This window comes from Trichosurus vulpecula, chromosome 5 (assembly GCF_011100635.1).
Source record: "Trichosurus vulpecula isolate mTriVul1 chromosome 5, mTriVul1.pri, whole genome shotgun sequence".
NCBI lineage: Eukaryota > Metazoa > Chordata > Mammalia > Diprotodontia > Phalangeridae > Trichosurus > Trichosurus vulpecula.
The window spans coordinates 259,288,313-259,306,967 of record NC_050577.1 but is presented as its reverse complement, the minus strand read 5'-3'; the positions used below and the strand labels follow the sequence as shown (position 1 = coordinate 259,306,967).

The 18,655-nt window shown below is 36.9% G+C and overlaps 1 pseudogene; it reads left to right on the top strand.

The window, feature by feature from the left end:
• The window catches only part of LOC118851262, a 40,527-nt pseudogene extending 24,775 nt beyond the window's left edge, over window positions 1-15,752 (top strand).
• Window positions 15,753-18,655: the final 2,903 nt, after the last annotated feature.

Below are 18,655 nucleotides of genomic sequence, written 5' to 3'. Positions count from 1 at the left end.
TTTGACAAAATACAACATCCATTACTATTAAAAACACTAGAAAGCATAGGAACAAATGGAATCTTCCTTAAAATTATAAGCAGCCTCTACCTAAAACCACCAGCAACCATTATATGTGGTGGGGATAAGCTAGATCCATTCCCAATAAGATCAGGGGTGAGACAAGCATGTCTATTATCACCCATATTATCCAATTTGGTACTAGAAATGTTAGCTCTAGCAATAAGAAAAGAAAAAGAAATTGAAGGAATTAGAATAGCCAAAGAAAAAACTAAGCTATCACTCTTCGCAGATGATATGATGACTTACTTAGAGAATCCTAGAGAATCAAGTAAAAAACTACTTGAAATAATAAAAAACATTACAAAAGTTGCAGGGTATAAAATAAATCCACATAAATCTTAGGCATTCCTATATGTTACTTAGAAAAACCAACAGCAAGAAATAGAAAGAGACATTCCATTTAAAGTTACTGTAGACACTATAAAATATTTGGGAGTCTACCTGCCAAGAGAAACCCAGGGCCTATATGAACACAATTACGAAACACTTTTCACACAAATAAAGTCAGATCTAAACAAATGGAAAATCATCAGTTGCCCATGGTTAGGCTGAGCTAATACAATAAAAATGACAGTTTTACCTAAATTAATTTGCTTATTCAGTGCCATACCAATTGAACTACTAAAAATTATTTTACAGAGCTGGATAAAATAATAACAAAATTCATCTGGAAGAATAAAAGATCCAGAATATCAAAGGAATTAATGAAAAGAAATTCTAGGGAAGGTGGCCTAGCCATACCAGGTATTAAAATGTACTATAAAGGAGCAGTCATCAAAACTATTTGGTATTGGCTAAGAAACAGAGTGGTGGATCGTGGAATAGATCAGGTACACAAGTTGCAATACTCAATGACTATAGCAATCTAATCTTTTATAAACCCAAAGAATGTAGCTTCTGGGCTAAGAACTCACTATTTCACAAAAAATTGCCGGGAAAAGTGGAAAATGGTGTGGCATAAACTGGCTATAGACCAAAATAAAGACAAAATGGGCTCATGATTTAGGAATAAAGGATGATACTATAAGCAATTTGGGAGAGCAAGGAATAGTTTACCTGTCAGATTTATGGGAAAGGCAAGAATTCATGACCCAACAAGAGATAGAGAGCATTCCAAAATGCAAAATGGATAATTTTGATTATGTAAAATTGAAAATTTTTGTATTCAAAAAAAAGCCAATGCAACAAAGATTAAGAGGAAAGCATAAAATTGGGAGAAAATTGTTACAACTATTGTCTCTGATAAAGGCCTCATCCCTAAAATATACCGGGAACTGAGCCAAATTTATAGGAAGACAAGTCATTCCCCAAATGAGAAATGGTCAAAGGATATGAACAGGAAGTTTTCAGAGGAAGAAATTAAAGATATCTATAGGCATATGAAAAAATGCTCTAAACTACTATTGATCAGAGATATGCAAATCAAAACAACTCCTAGGTACTACATCTCTCCTGTCTTGGCTAACATGACAAAACAGGAAAATGATAAGTGCTGGAGAGGATGTGGGAAAACTGGAACATTGTTACATTGCTGGTGGAGTTGTGAACAGATCCAGCCATGCTGGAGAGCTATTTGGAACCATGCCCAAAGGGCTATAAAAATGGGCATACCCTTTGATCCAGCAGTACCACTTCTAGGCCTGTATCCTAAAGAGATCACACAAGTGGGAAAGGGACCGGTATGTACAAAAATATTTATAGCAGCTCTTTTTGTGGTAGCAAAGAATTGGAAATCAAGGGGATGCCCCTCAATTGGGGAATGGCTAAACAAGTTGTGGTATATGAATGTAATAGAATATTATTGTGCTATAAGAAATGGGGAAGAAACAGAATTCATAATAACCTGGAAAGAGCTACATGGTAAGATGTTGAGTGAGAGGAGCAGAACAAGGAGAACATTGTACACAACCACCTACATACTGATTCTGTGATGACTAACTTTGATAGACTTGGCTCTTCTAAGCCCCAAAGAACCCGTGATGGAAAGAGCTATCTACATCCAGATAAAAACTATGGAGTATGAATGCAGATTGAAGGAAACTATCTGCTCTCTCTTTTTTTTTCTTTTCTATATTTGGGGGGGGGGAGTTGTTTCTTCTTTCTGATGATTCATTCCATTGATCATGGATTTTCTTTACAACTTGACTATTGTGTAAATATGTTTAATGCGAATGTGTATGTAGAACATGTATCAGATTCCATGCTGTGGGGTGGGGGGAAGGGGAGGGAGGCAAAGAAAATTTGGAACTCAAAAATCTGTGGAACTCATTATTGTAAACTAAAAGTAAAAAATTAAATAAATAAATAAAAAGAACCAGGAAAACAATTTACACAATTAAAAAAAATAAAACCCAGATGTTGGTGCTTCTCTCTCTGGTAACTGTTTGTGTATCGCTTGGACAGATGGCTAGAAGCCTGTCTGCTGATTCATGTTTATTTGTTCTGTTTATATAATGTATGCTTGTAATTTCTGTTTGTGTTTTCTCTGAAGTTCAAGGTACTGGCTTTCTCTCCTGAACTAAGTGAATGATATATGTACATTTAATTAAAGTGTGATTGTTAAGCCCTTAGAAAAGCAGATCAAAGAACTGTACTGTCAGTCTTCTGTGTGCTGTTGTGGGTCTTTCACCCCCACAGCAGACGCTAGCAACGTTGTTGTTACTGTTAGGTGCTATTGTTATGTTCATCCTGCAGTTGAAGAAACTGAAGCAAATAGAGCTTATGGGAATTGCTCATGGTCACTTAGGTAGTAAGTGTCTGATGCTAGATCTGAATCCAGGTCTTCCTGACTCCAGTCCCGGAGCCCTATTCATGACATCATTTAGATGCCTAGGTGATGATAGAAAGGAAATGATTAAGCCAACCAAACTATTTCGTAAAAAATGTATTTCTTTAATATTAACATTTACTGTTGAAGACATGAGGTACCTACATGCTCTACTTTCATTTCTTTTCAAAAATTACCAGCCAAGAAGGAAGCATTAAAGAAGTACAGCTGAGTTCTCCCTGACAACCATTCCGCAAAGGTCTAGAAAGTGTACCAGACCTACTCTTGATCAAGAAAGCAAGAAAAAGAGGCTGTGAGCATAAAGAGATGTATACAGAGGTCCGTGGATATTTGAAACAGACCTAGCCAGAAGTGATGCATAATGCGGGGTCAAAATGAAATCTGCTCATGACTATACCAGGAGAAGAAGAGGTGGCAAATCAGGCACAGAGGGGTGTGTGTGTGCGTGTGTGTGTGCGCGCGTGTGTGTGTGCGCGCGTGTGTGTGTGCGCGTGTGTGTGTGTGGTTCTGTGCAGGGAGCAGAAACAAGTTCTAACTGGTAACTCTCTCTCTCCCTATCCAGTTCTGGGTCACAGATCCAGTGTGCAACCAAAGAAGGGATTGATCTCTATCAGTCCAGGGTAACGAAGAGTCACTGGCTGTGGACTGAGTGAGGAGCATTTACAGGAACAAGCCACAGAGGTATGACGTTGACCCTAGAACTGGAGTTGGGTGTCAGATCCAGCCCCCAGTCTAGTCTCAATCCTGAAGAGGAATAATTAGGATAGGAAGCCCAGAGCTTTCCCACTGGAGGAATATGTATAAGCCTCTTGAGAATAAGTAGTTGTGTTTTATTTTTTTTAGCACAATGTATAGCATATGGTAGGTGCTTGTCAACACTTATTGATTGTTGTAGTTCAAGCAAATCTAATCACAGATGAAGAGCAATGACTTAAACAGAGGGGATAAAATAGATATGAACAAAATAAATGTAGGTATAGCACCCCTTCTAAGTTACTCTCCTTCCTTACACTCATACTCACAAGTGGGATGTGTAGATAGCAGGTACTATGTAGGGTTCTAGAGGTAACCATATGTAGCTTCTCCTGATACTATAGCTCATGAACCCCCAATAACATACTTCCAATTAACAGTCAGACAGTAGACTTGATCAGCTTTCAACAAAGGCATTTATTAATATGATATAGTAAAAATAGTTGGTATAAAATACCCACTCCCCCAAAACAACAATGGACACAAATTTGGAGTGTACTCTTCCATAAATAAGTGACATCAATGGCGTGAGTACTTAGAGTACAGTTGTAGTAAGACACATGGGTAGGATACATATGTGGCACAGGTAACTCACAACTCTTGGAAGTCCTTTATTTCATTATGGTTGTGTTTATCCTTCATTTTTGAAGAGGACTATGACATCAGGGAAATGATGACATGACTTCCAGTTGACTTTGATATGAGTGAGGGAGAGTTGTGCAAGGTTACCAGCCTTACTTTCTCCTCCAGAGCCATCAGGAACCAGTGACCAGATATTCATCAGGATGACTGGAGATGACCCAAGATGCAACAGGGGACCCTGGCCCTTTTAGGCTAAGGTCTTTTCATGTACTCCCTTAGAGTGAGGTAACGCCCATTCAGTGAATAGGCCTCTTTAAGAAGTGAGTCAAGTGATGGCCCCTTTAATTAGAAAAAAAGAACTGATTAGGGATTTATGCACGCATTACTGAAGGGTTGCGGGAAAACTCCTTACCATCTACTTTTTTATTACATCCTCAATTCTGTGTCCACATAAATTGAGGTGGAGGAAAAACTCTCTTCCTTATTGAGTATAGCTAGCATAAGCCTAACAATCATACCAATGTGTGACTGGTTAAATAATATGATAAAATTAAAGAAATAAACATTATGAATGAAAAAATACAAAGATTTGCTGCATAAAAGAAAGATTTAAAAACAAAATACAGACAATGAAAATGAAATGCTGAAACAAAACTGACTATGCATCGGGTGTTTTTTTTTTATTTTTTTAATTCTGGCTTCACAATCAGGCTATCAAGCAAACCAAAAATAAAAACTGAGAAACTAAAATGAGATAAATAATAAAACAATATTATAGTGAAAGGAATCCTATAAAATGAAACAATGCCAGATGACAGTATTTAATTTCACAAAGAAAAATGTAACTGATTTGGAAAAAGAAAGGGATAGAACACAATAATTGTTGGTTTTAATATTTTCTCTGAACTAGATAACTACAACAAAAATTAAAAAAAAGAAATGATACAGAGCTGAGCAAATTGTGAATGAATCTAAAATATTTATGGCAACTTCTGAATGAGAACATAACTGTGTGTATGTTATATATATATATATACACATATATATGTATATGTATGTATGTATGTGAATATATACACACATATAGAGACAGACAGATAGATACATACATACATAGATACATAGATACATACACAGATAGATAGATACATATACATACATACATACATACATAGATCAACAAAACACGCTACCTTTACAAAAACAGGCCATGTCCAAAGGTACAGAGGAATTATAAATAAATACAAAAAGGAGAAATAGTAAACACATCCTCCATAGACCATAACACAACCAACTGACAATCAGAGGGAATTCAAGAAAAAATATAAAGAAGTAAATGAAGATAATAATAATATCCTAAATAATCAGTGCATCAAATAGCAAAAAAAAGGAATATTCTGCCTTAATAGTTATTTTTTTCCACTGACTTTCCCAGCTTTCCTCTGCTTTTATGTTAAGAACCTAAATTAAATGCTTGGGAATAAAAGATAGCCAAAGTTTATTTAATTATATAGTGGTGACCTAGATCCGGGAGACAAACATAAAATCATCTCTCTCAATTGAATTGAAAACTGTAAAGACTGATGATTATGGTGCTATCAGAGAAGACATGTTTTAATACCCTCTCAGGGTATTCCATGGAAAGAGCACTAGACTTAGAGTCAGAAGATGTGAGTGTGAATCCTAATTTTGCCACTGAGCATTAGCATCTGGCCCTTAGGCAAGGTTCTTAACTGTGCTTCACATCAGTTTCTCATCTGTACAATTTGGTGGCAGGACTAGATGATCCCCCAAAGTCCTTTCTGGTTCTAACATTCTGTGATTCTCTGAACATACTCATTTTAGGGAGGATATTAGCTTTTAGGGGTTTAGTATTGGCTTTGTCACAAAATATATAAATATACTACCTCCAAGACATCTCTTGCGTATATATTTTTTATTTAACTCCTCTCTTGGTTAAGTAGATTGAAAGATTGATGCATTCACATTTTTGGAAATCTTTAGTTATTTTGATAAAATGGGATTGACAAGTGCAAAGTTTGCTTAATAAATTCAAGTTTAGTCTAAATAGCTTATATATGCTAACAGGGATTCTACTCTTTTGCACCAATACTTTAAGCATATTTATAAGACACAATTAGCATGTTATAATATTAGTATTAAGAAGCAGGGATTGTCTATACAAAACAAGAAAAATTACAAAGTAAAAAAAATGGATACTTTTCTCTTAGAAAAGCAAAAAAAATGTTTATTAAAAATAAATCAAAAGATTATTTTTCCTCTTAGGTTTTATCAAAGTGAGTAAATGTTCTAAAATCACATAAACACAGATTATGTTTATGTAGAATGTTTTCCCTGAGGGAACTCTACCAATTTAGTCTCTTAAGGTGTGAGTGCAAAGTAACAAAACCAATTTTAATTGTGTACGGCAGCTTGGTGGGGCTGGGGGCAGAAGGAGGGAGATGGAGTGCAGAGGGAGAACAATACTGGGGAAAAAAAATTAATGAGACCACAGGCTATATGATTAGAATGATGTATCATCCAGAACAGAGAGTATGTTCTTTGATGATCGGACCAATCTTCACCACAGAGACAAATCCAGCTGGGAGGGGTGAATTGTTTCAGGCTGCTTCCAGCCAGTATATTTAAAGCAAACTGACAGCATAAATACTGTCCATTTTATTTCCTAGAGACCACCCCCTTATATTCTGTGTTTTGTAGAAAGTTAGAGAAAAAAACAGAATGCTGAAGCCAGGTGAGAATTTTAGACAAGTCAGGGAAGCATGGACCCACCTAGCGTTGTGGGCCCTGGGCATATCTTTGGTGTTTATGATTATATGCTCTCCTGGTTGCTCTCCCTTTGGGAATGCCTAAGGAGCTAGGGGGAGTGGTGGTAATTAAAACATGTGCACAAAATTATTTGATATTGTGCCTTTGAGATCACACTCCCTAAGACTTCTGAAGATGTGCCTATGCCATGGGGTCATGGATCCCTAGCTGTCTGAGGTCATGGAGATTGAAGTAAAGTTGCCAACATCAATAACCAGTGTATTCCATAAGAAAACTCTTGAGTGTACGTATATACCATATGACATCCAAAATACTTAAATGTTGCTGCTATTTTAACAGGAACTAGAAATCTAGCCATTTTTGTATCTCTGTTCTTTGTTATTGTCTTTTGATAATTAACTTCCTTATCTTTTCCAAGGCTTTGGAGGTAATATAATCTTATATACATATTTCTGAGAATTTCTCCAGATAACAGCTAAATGGATGTGGCTTAATTAAATAATTGAGTGGATTAGGTTTCAAAAGGGAATATTTTACATGAGACTAACTAGGAGAAAAAAATGAATACATGAATTATATGATCATATCCTGAAATATTTAGCAGGTGAACTTGCAAAAAAGTAAAATGTAAAACTTCAAAAGAATGAGGGAGAGGTTAGCCAGAATAGCCCTTATTCTACCCCCAAAACTGATTAACTCAAACAATATGAGTTATATTTAAGTACACTTGAGCCCTATCTACTCAATTCATATGAATGGCACCATCTAGTCAACCCAACTTCTTGCACGGATTTTTTTGTAGTTCTTGCTCATTTCGCTCTCCATGCTTTTAGTCAAATAATTACTTGGACTGAAATAACAGCTGACATTTATATAATCCTTTATGCTTTGCAAAATTGTTTTCTCAGGATCATATGATTGGCAGAATGGTGGAGGAGCTATTTGCCGAAAATGTCACCAACCCAAAGTGCTTAAAAATAACTTGCACCAAAAACAGAGAAACTAATGCTGAATCCATATAAGAGCTCACAAAAGATAAAGTAGACAATTTTGACTACATAAATTAAAAATTTTTTGAATAAATAAAATTAATGAGGTAGCTTTTGAAGAATAACAGCAGAATGGGAAGCATAGTTGCATCAAATATCACCTTTAAAATCTGATATCCCAAATATATCGGAAATTGACACAGTAAATAAGTGATCAAAGGAGATGTACAGTTCAAAAAGGAAGAATTGTAAATTATAAATGACCACATGAAAACACATTCTAACTGTAAGAGAAATTCAAATTAAAAGAACACTGTGGTTTCATCTTGAACCTTGTAAATTTGTAAAGATGACAAAAGATGTCACTAGTTAGTGTTGGAGAGCTTATGGAAAAGCTAGGACATTGTAACACTGTCAGTGGATCCTAAAGTGGTTCAACAGTTCCCAATTTCAATTTCAATTGATGCAAGAAAAGGAACTAACCAACTTATAGCTCTTGATCCGGTGTTCTCACTCATCATACCATATCATATATGTATGTTAAATATGTATAAACATACATTACATGAAACATTTCATAGATGTTATCCATAAATTATACATAAAAAGACCCAAGTATGTAATAGTTTAATGTATTAAAGCTTAAAACTGCACTAAAACTTTTGGGACACTTGTATGTGTACAAATATGTATATGTGTATATATATGTATGTATAAATGTAGCATGCATTGGCACATATGTGTATATACATAAGTACATCCATATATGTGTTTTGTGTGTATACATATTTATGCAGGGGAACTGAATGAGCATTTCTATCACCTACTGTGTGCCAGGCATTGTAATAAATACTTTTTACAATTATTGTCTCATTTAATCTTTGCAACAACCCTGCTATGAAGGTGCTAGTATTATCTCCATTTTTTTGGTGAGAAACCTGAGGCAAACATAGTTTAAGTGACTTATCTAGCATCACACTAGTTAGCATGTGTCTGAAGCTGGATTTGAACCCAGGTCTTCCTGACTCTTGGCCTAACACTCATTTCACTGCACCGCCAGCTGACATGATTATATGTATGTATACACACAAACCAAGGAAGTCAAAGACAGAAACAAAAGTCCAATATCTATCAAAACATTGCAATACTCTTTTAGGTAGCAAAGTACGGACAACTAACTGACTACTTATTAATTGAGGAATGGGTAAAATAAAATATATACTCTATGAATAAGGAATGGCTCTGTGGTTTCATTTGTATGGAACTTCCTTATGAAGAAACTCCCTCTGATGATTGTTTACAAATTAAAATTTGAGGGAATGATCTTGAACAGTGAGATTTTGTGTAATTTGCCCGAGGTCACCCAAGCCAAATGTGCCAGACCCAAGACTTGAGCCTGGCTCTCCATGGCTCAAAGGCTAGCTAACTACCCATGATGCCACCCTAGCATGTGAATGCAATGGAATATTCTTCCGCGGTAAGAAATTAAGAATATAAAGATTTCAAAGAAATCTGGGAAGATTTATACAAAGTCACGTGAAGAAAATGAGGAGGCCCAAGAGAACGTTATATACATTGACTACAACAATATAAATGAAGACGTCCGGCAAAAGAAATTTAACTCTGAGTGATTAAAAAAAAAAGAGTGCAAGTCATGGGGCAGACTCTCTCATTAATGAGAGGCGAGGGACTATTAGAGAAGCATATTGCAATTATCACTATATATATTCATGTACATTGGATTTTTTGCTCAATTCCTACTTTTCATAGAGAAAGATTCAGTCCAAGAGTGAAAATGACTGATTTAAAGAAAGAATACATTAATAAAAGGCATTTTTAAAGAAAAGTAGCTTCATCTCCTTCCACAGAAGAGAAAATAACCTTGACTCTAACCAGATAGTGTCTACAATCTAAAGTGAGAGGAGACTAATAGAACCAATTGAAATCTGAATCCCCATCATAACCTCTTAGTCCACCAAATCAAAATCAGGAGATGCTGATTGTTTTAGTTTAAAAGGACCTGATATTGAAATATTGTATTGTCACTAATCTCAACTAGGACAAGTTTGTCAAGATTTCTATTCTTTACCCCATGTTTCACAGAAAGATTTGTTTAAATTTGTAATTAAATATTGAAGGTATAACCCTGAAATGATGTGAGTTCATCTATAGAAAAAGTCTAAAGGAATAGAGTGAATAAGGTAAGAGAAATGAGGGCATGAGTAGGGAATATACTAAAATCAGAGGTGTGGAGGAATGGAAAAAATATATATACTATAAAGGAGAAAATGAAGCTGCCTTAGCATTTATTCAAATCAATCGGCCATGGCCTGAGCAAAAAGACTCTGACAATTATGCCACCATGCTGAGGGACTACAGATGGTTGCTTCAGCTGCAAGGCAAGATCAAAACTTTCCAAGAGTGTTTCTTACGCAGTATGTGTAGTTACAGCCAAATCTAGGGGAAAAAATATTTAGCCAGTTGAATTTCTCTTTGAAATTCAACCAAACAACAAAAGAGCCAAATAATTTGAATGGTGTAACATGAGTGCCTTGCAATGAATGTAATGTACAATACTTTTTTATTATAAGTAGGTTGACATTCCCATAAGCCAATATGGGTCACAATTTACCCATTAAACAATGGCATTAGAAAATAAATGTTTCATAAGGGAAAAAAACAGGAAGTGGGAGTAGCAGTGAGAGACCAGCTTGAAACCACACAATTTTAAAGTTTCTTTACTTGCCTGCTATTTTCTATTGGTGTGCTGAATTAACATTTCTAGAGGTATTGACAAAGGTTATAAGGACAAAAAAAAATTGAGGTGACAATTCTGAACATTGAAGTCTTCTAGAATTCTCCTCTGTCTCTACAACCCTCATCAAAGGAACGGTGGTTTTAGTCATTTCACCAGTATATGAAGCTAAATTAGATAATCTCCAAGACTATTTTTTTCTCCTGAATAATCCAATTACTCTTTAAAAAACAAGTAAAAAAATGTGCCCATTCCCCTCCTAAATTCCTTTTTGCTACATGTTTCAGCTAGATTTAGCCGAAGGGAAAAGTTGAATAAATCTCCGTGGGCTTTCCCAGTGAATTATTAGCTATCTTCTCCTCTCTGTCCACAAATCTCATCATCGTTCTGCTTAAAAATTGGAAAATGTACTTCACCAAGAAAGAGAACAGTGACTTGCGAATTTAGTGTAATAGAGATCAAATGTGCTCAGGATGCTTTAGTGAAAATGACATTATTCCCTTTAATCACTGTACTTTGAAGCTTCCTGAAACAATAACCCAGTGACACTTAAGCATGTCATACATTTCATGGAAAAAGTAATTGAAGACTAAGAAGCAGATGGAAAGAAGTTACTTTAACTATGGAGATGAGCCCCCAGGAACCACTGAGAAGATGCAGGGTGGGTGGGAGCAGGCCACATTATATTGACAATAATGGCTTGTACATGAAGATTGACCAGAAAAGGAGGCAGCCCAGTTATATAGGGAAAGAGATAAGACATGAAACTACCTCAGTCTTTTAATACATCAGAACATGAATTGGTGTCAGCAATGTATTATGTGCTTAAGGGAATTCAATTGAATTCAACAAATATGCATTGTAGTATGTCCAAAGAAAAGGTAAAAACAAACAAACAAACAAAAAACCAAATATTCCCTGCCTTCAAGGAGTTTAAATTCTACTGGGGAATAATATGAATACATGTAAGTAAATATAAAGTACATACAAATAAATACAAATTAATTTCAAAAGGGAAAAAATAGGTAGAGCCTAATCAGAAGGTGATGGAAACATTTATAAAGCACCTACTATGTATCACATATTGTGTTATGTGCTTTATAAATATTATTTTGTTTAATCTTCACAACAACTCTGGAAGTGGATGCTATTATTATCCTCATTTTACAGTTAAAAAATCAATTTTGAAGCAGATATTAAGTGACTTGCCCAGGGTCATGCAGCTAATATGTAACTGAGGTGCAAATTCAGATTTTCATGACTCTAGGCCCAGAGCACTACTCACCAGAAGGAAGGGGAACAAATGATTTAGTGACTATGTAGATGATGAGTCATTTCAAATTATCAATGCTATATCCAAAAAATGGAAAATAATTAAGTCAGTTGAATTTCTATTTGATGAAGTTAATTAATTCGCAGAGTCCTCAAATGGAATTTTTAGAGTTGGTGGGTAACTCAGCTGCTATCTAATCCAACCCCTACATGACAGGTAGCCACACTATAGCATACTGCAGAAGTAGTTATCCAGACTCTATATGAAAACTTCTAAGGAGGGGAAGGGCAGCTAGCTGGGGCCATAGCATACAGAGTGCCAGGCCTGGAGTCAGGAAGATTCGTCTTCCTGAGTTCAAATCTAGCCCCAAACTCTTGCTAGCTGTATGACCCTGGGCAAGTCACTTAACACTGTTTGTCTCAGTTTCTCACCTGTAAAATGAGCTGGAGAAGGAAATGATAAACTCTAACATCTCTGCCAAGAAAACCCCAAATGGGTGTGACAAAGAGTCAAAAACATAACAAGAATAAAAAGCAAAGGGAACTCAACACCTTTCAAGCTATTCTGTTTCATTTATTTTCTTTGGAAGTTGTTTTTGGCATGAAGTTTAACTTGTCTTTGCAACTTTCATATGTTTTTTCTTTGTTTTTCCTTCTAGTGACAAATAGAATAAATCTAGTTCTTCTTTCACACGACAGACCTTCACATACATGAACACAGCCTAAGTCTCCTTTTCTTTAGGCTAAACTTTTCGAGTTCCTTCAATTAGTCCTCATATGACAGATTTAAGGCCTTCACCATCCTGGTTGTCTTTTTCTGGAAACTCCCTAGTTTATCCATGTCCTTCTCAAACTGTGGTGTTCAAAAGAGATCTGGATAGAGCAGAAATACAAAGAGAAAAACATCTCCTAATTCCAAGAAGTTATGCTTCCTTTAATGTCACACAAGATCACATTAGCTTTATTTGGCTGCTAAATAATACAGTTGATTCATATTAAGCTTGTGATCCATTAAAATTCCTGAATTGTTCCAGAAAAAAAACTGTTGACTACTCATATTCCCCCTATCTTACGATTTTTCTAAAAAATTAATTAATTTTTTTAGTTTACAACACTCAGTTCCCCAAATTTTTTGAGTTCCGAATTTTCTTCCCCTCTTTCTCCTCCCCCTTCTCCACTCCAAGACAGCATGTAATCTAATATATGTTCTGTATGTATCTTCACATTAAACTTCTTTTCCAATAATCAAATTGTATGGAAGAATTATAACCAATGAAATGAACCATGAGAAAGATGCAACAAAACCAAAAATAAATTAAAAAACAGAGCAAATAGTTTGCTTCAATCTGCATTCAGATTCCATAATTCTTTCTCTGGATATGGATAGACTTTTCCATCATGAGTTTTTTGGAGCTGACTTGGACCTGGGTCTTCTCAATAATGCAAGGTTTTATCAAAGTTAGTCATCATAGAAGCAATGTGTCTGTGGTTGTATACAATGTTCTCCTGGTTCTGCTCCCTTCACTCATCATCAGATCATATAAGACTCTCCAGGTTCTTATAAAGTCCATCTGCTACTCAGTAGTATTCCATTATATTCATATACCGCAGTTTGTTTAGCCATTCCCCAATTGATGGGCATCTCCCAGATTTGCAATTCTTTGCCACCACAAAAATGGGTGCTGTAGATATTTTTGCACATACAAGTTCTTTTCCCCCTTGTATGATCTCTTTAGGATACAGCCCTAGAAGTGGTATTACTGGGTCTAAGGATATGCACATTTTTAAAGCCCTTTGGGCATAATTCCAAATTGCTCTCCAGAATGATTGGATCTGTTTACCATTCCACCAACAATGCAATAGTGTTCCAATTTTGACACATCTTCTCCCTTCCTGTTTTGACATGTTAGCCAATCTGATAGGAGAGATGTGATATCTAAGAGTTGTTTTGATTTGCATTTCTCTAATTAATAGTGATTTAGAGCATTTTTATATGACTATAGATAGCTTTAATTTCTTCCTCTGAAAACTGCCTGCTCATATCATTTGAGCATTTATCAATTTGGGAATTACCTGTATTTTTATAAATTTGACTCAGTTCCCTGTGTATTTTAGAGATGAGGCCTTTGTCGAAGACACCGGTTGTACAAATTCTTTCTCAGTTTTCTGCTTCCCCCCTAACCTTGGCTGCAAGGGCTTTGTTTGTACAAAAACTTTTCAATTTAAAGTAATCAAAATTATCCATTTTGCATTTCATAATGCTCTCTATCTCTTGTTTAGTTATAAATTCTTCCCTTCTCCATAAATCTGAAGGGTAAACTATTCCCTTCTCTCCCAAATTGCTTATATTATCAGCCTTTATATCTAAATCATGACCCCATTTTGACTTTATTTTCATATATGGAGTAAGATATTGGTCTATGCCCAATTTCTGCCATACTATTTTCCAATCTTACCAGCAGGTTTGTGAAATAGTGAGTTCTTAAACCAGAAGCTGGACTCTTTGGGTTTATCAAACAGCAGATTACTATACTCATTGACTACTGTATCTTGTGTACTAAACCTATTCGACTGATCCACCACTCTATTTCTTAGCTAGTACCAAGTAGTTTTGATGATTGTTGCTTTATAATACAGTTTAATATCTGGTATGGCTAGGCCACCTTCCCTAGCACTTCTTTTCATTAATTCCCTTGATATTCTGGATCTTTTGTTCTTCCAGATGAATTTTGTTCTTATTTTATCTAGCTCTATAAAATAATTTTTGGTAGTTTGATTGGTATGGCACTAAATAAGTAAATTAATTTAGGTAAAATTGTCATTTTTTATTATATTAGTTCAGCCTAACCACAAGCAACTGATGTTTTTCCATTTATTTAGATCTGACTTTATTTGTGAGAGAAGTATTTTGTAATTGTGCTCATGTAGTTCTTGGGTTTGACTTGGCAGGTAGATTTCCAATATTTTATAGTGTCTACAGTAACTCTAAATGGAATTTCTCTTTCTATCTCCTGCTGTTGGGCTTTGTTAGTATTACATAGGAATGCCATGGATTTATGTGGGTTTATTTTATATTCTGCAATTTGCTAAGGTTATTTATTATTTCAAGTCATTTTTGCTGATTCTCTAGGATTCTCTAAGTACATCATCATACCATCTGCAAAGACTGATAACTTATTCTGGGAGGCTGGGGTGTGTGAGAGCTGCAGAGGTGGTGGAGGGGCAAGTGAAGGACAAGGAGGCTTTTCAGAGACTCAGTTTCCTATACTAGACTGCCCACTGCATCTTAGCCCAGAACTCTGACAACCAGACACTGAGGAGGTTTTACTGCTACACGGAAAGAACCATCAGGAAGTGATTCATCCTACGACAGGACCCCTTGGTCAAGAGGACCCTCTTTTGCAACTGCTCCTCCCTCCTCATCCCTGGTCTGACTTGCGCCCAGTGGCAGAGGCGTTGCCTAGGCCAGGGCTGGACAGTACAGACTTGTATAACATGCCATCGAAGCCACAGATTTCTTAATGACTCCAGGCACCAGCTCTGAGAGGACTGGCCTGAGGCCCAGCTGGAAAACCAGGTGGATCCCAAATTGACTAGGTCTGTAGCATACACAAGCCATCCAGTCTCAGCCCAGCCATCTGGGGGGAAATTGCATCATCAGGACCTCAAAATACAATGACTGGGGAGGGTATCTTCTGCAAAGGCCTAGGAAATACCAGCTGTCATTCAGATTAAGTGTTCAGTAAAGTATTCAAATAAAGTTTTGTCCTGCCTCTTTTAAAAAAAAAAGAGTGCAGACTTCCAGGGGCGGAGCCAAGATGGCAGCTGGAAAGCAGTGAACTCCACACCAAGTCCCTCCAAAAACCTATAAAAAATGGCTCTGAATCAGTTCTAGAACTGCAGAACCCACAAAACTGCAGAGGGAAGCAGGGCTCCAGCCCAGGACAGCCTGGATGGTCTCTGGGTGAGGTCTATCCCACACGGAGCTGGGAGCTGGGAGCTGGGAGCTGGGAGCAGAGCAGAGCAGAGCTCAGAGTGAGCAGCTTGGACGAACCAGACCAGGAGCCAGGCGGAGCAGGCCCTATCGCCCTGAATCAGTGAGCTGCGGCAGTTACCAGACTTCTCAACCCACAAACACCAAAGACAAGAGAAAAGGTTAGTGGGAAAAGCTGCAGGAGTGGAAGGAGTTCACGGTTCAGCTACCAGCCCCAGAGGCAGCGGAGGTGGGGCAGCTACAGCTGCTGTTGCTTCTGGCCACAGGCCCACCTGGTGGGAGGAATTAAGTGGCAGATAAGAGCAGGAGTGCACAGCCTGCTGAAGATCTAAGCCCAGTCTGGGTTGGGGGTTCTTGGGGAAGGAGGAGTGCTGGTGTGGCAGAGCTGGCGCATCCCCCCCTGCCAAACGTGGAACATAGAACTCTTTAGTCTACAAGCAGTCATACCCCACTGAAAAACTCAAGGTTCAAGTTAGTTCGTTGGGAATATGGCCAGGCAGCGAAAACACACCCAGATTCAGTCTCAGACTTTGCATTCTTTCTTTAGTGACAAAGAAGATCAAAACATACAGCCTAAAGAAGTCAACAAAGTGCAAGAGCCTACACCAAAAGCCTCCAAGAAAAAACATGAACTGGTCCCAGGCCATGGAAGAGCTCAGAAAGGATTTGGAAAAGCAAGGTAGAGAAGTAGAGGAAAAATTGGGAAGAGAAATGAGAAGGATGCGAGAAAACCATGAAAAACAAGTCAGTGACTTGCTAAAGGAGACCAAAAAAATACTGAAAAATACACTGAAGAAAACAACACCTTAAAAAATAGACTAACTCAAATGGCAAAAGAGCTCCAAAAAGCCAATGAGGAGAAGAATGCCTTGAAAGGAAGAATTAGCCAAATGGAAAAGGAGGTCCAACAGACCACTGAAGAAAATACTACCTTAAAAATGAGATTGGAGCAAGTGGAAGCTAGTGACTTTATGAGAAATCAAGATATTATAAAACAGAACCAAAAGAATGAAAAAATGGAAGACAATATGAAATATCTCATTGGAAAAACCACTGACCTGGAAAATAGATCCAGGAGAGATAATTTTAAAATTATTGTACTACCTGAAAGCCATGATCAAAAAAAGAGCCTAGATATCATCTTTCAAGAAATTATCAAGGAGAACTGCCCTGATATTCTAGAGCCACAGGGAAAAATAGAAATCGAAAGAATCCACCAATTACCTCCTCAAATAGATCCCAAAAAGAAATCTCCTAGGGATATTGCCGCCAAATTCCAGAGCTCCCAGATCAAGGAAAAAATACTTCAAGGAGCCAGAAAGAAACAATTTGAGTATTGTGGAAACACAATCAGAATACCCAAGATCTGGCAGCTTCTACATTAAGAGATCAAAGGGCTTGGAATATGATATTCCAGAGGTCAATGGAGCTAGGATTAAAACCTAGAATCACCTACCCAGCAAAACTGAGTATCATGCTCCAAGATAAAATATGGACTTTCAAGCTTTCTCAGTGAAAAGACCAGAGCTGAATAGAAAATTTGACTTTCAAACACAAGAATCAAGAGAAGCATGAAAAGATAAACAAGAAAGAGAAATCATAAGGGACTTACTAAAGTTGAACTGTTTTGTTTACATTCCTACATAGAAAGATGATGTGTATGATTCATGAGACCTCAATATCATAGTAGCTGAAAGGAATATGCATATGTATGTGTGTGTATATATATGTTTATGTATATATATATAAGTGAATATGCATGTATGTATATATGTATGTGTATGTGTGTGTGTGTGTGTGTGTGTGTGTGTGTATAAAGAGAGTAAAGAGAGAGCGAGAGAGAGCAGACACAGGGTGAGTTGAAGATGAAGGGAAGATATCTAAAAGAAATAAAATCAAATTAAGGGATGAGAGAGGAATATATTGAGAGAGGGAGATAGGGAGAGATAGCATGGGGTGGATCATCTCGCATAAAGGTGCCAAGAGGAAGCAGTTCTGTGGGAGGAGGGGAGAGGGCAGGTGAGGGGGGAATGAGTGAATCTTTCTCTCATCAGATTTGGCCTGAGAAGGAAATACCATACATACTCAATTGGGTATCTTACCCCACAAGAAAGAAGAGGGAAGAAGATAAAAAAGGGGGGGAATGATGAAAGGGAAGGCACATGGGGGTGGAGGTAATCAAAAACAAAAAATAAAAAAATTTTTAAAAAGAGTGCTAATTTAGTTTCTTCTTTGCCTATTCTAATTCCTTCAATGTCTTTGTCTTTTCTTATTGATAAAGCTAACATTTCTAGTACCAAATTGAATAATAGGGGTGATAACGGACATCCTTGTTTCACCCCCTATCTTATTGGAAATGCATCATCTTGTGCTTCTTAAGTTGATTTTTTTAAACCATAGTATAATCTCTCAAAAGGTAGAAAAGGGTAATTGAGGTCAGCAGAGTGGCATAAAAGAAAGGTCTCAAAACCTGGTTTCACAGTACCTGAGTTGGAATCCCATTGGACAGCTCATTGGAATGGGACTTTCTCTTTATTGGTAGAGATGAAGGCCCTGCCCTATGTGAGGAGTGGGATGGAGTTGGCCAGAGACAGAGAAAGGGCTTCAGTTTTACCAGTCCCTGTTGGAGAACAATCAGGATTCAAGTCTTCTTTTCAACTTGCTTTTCA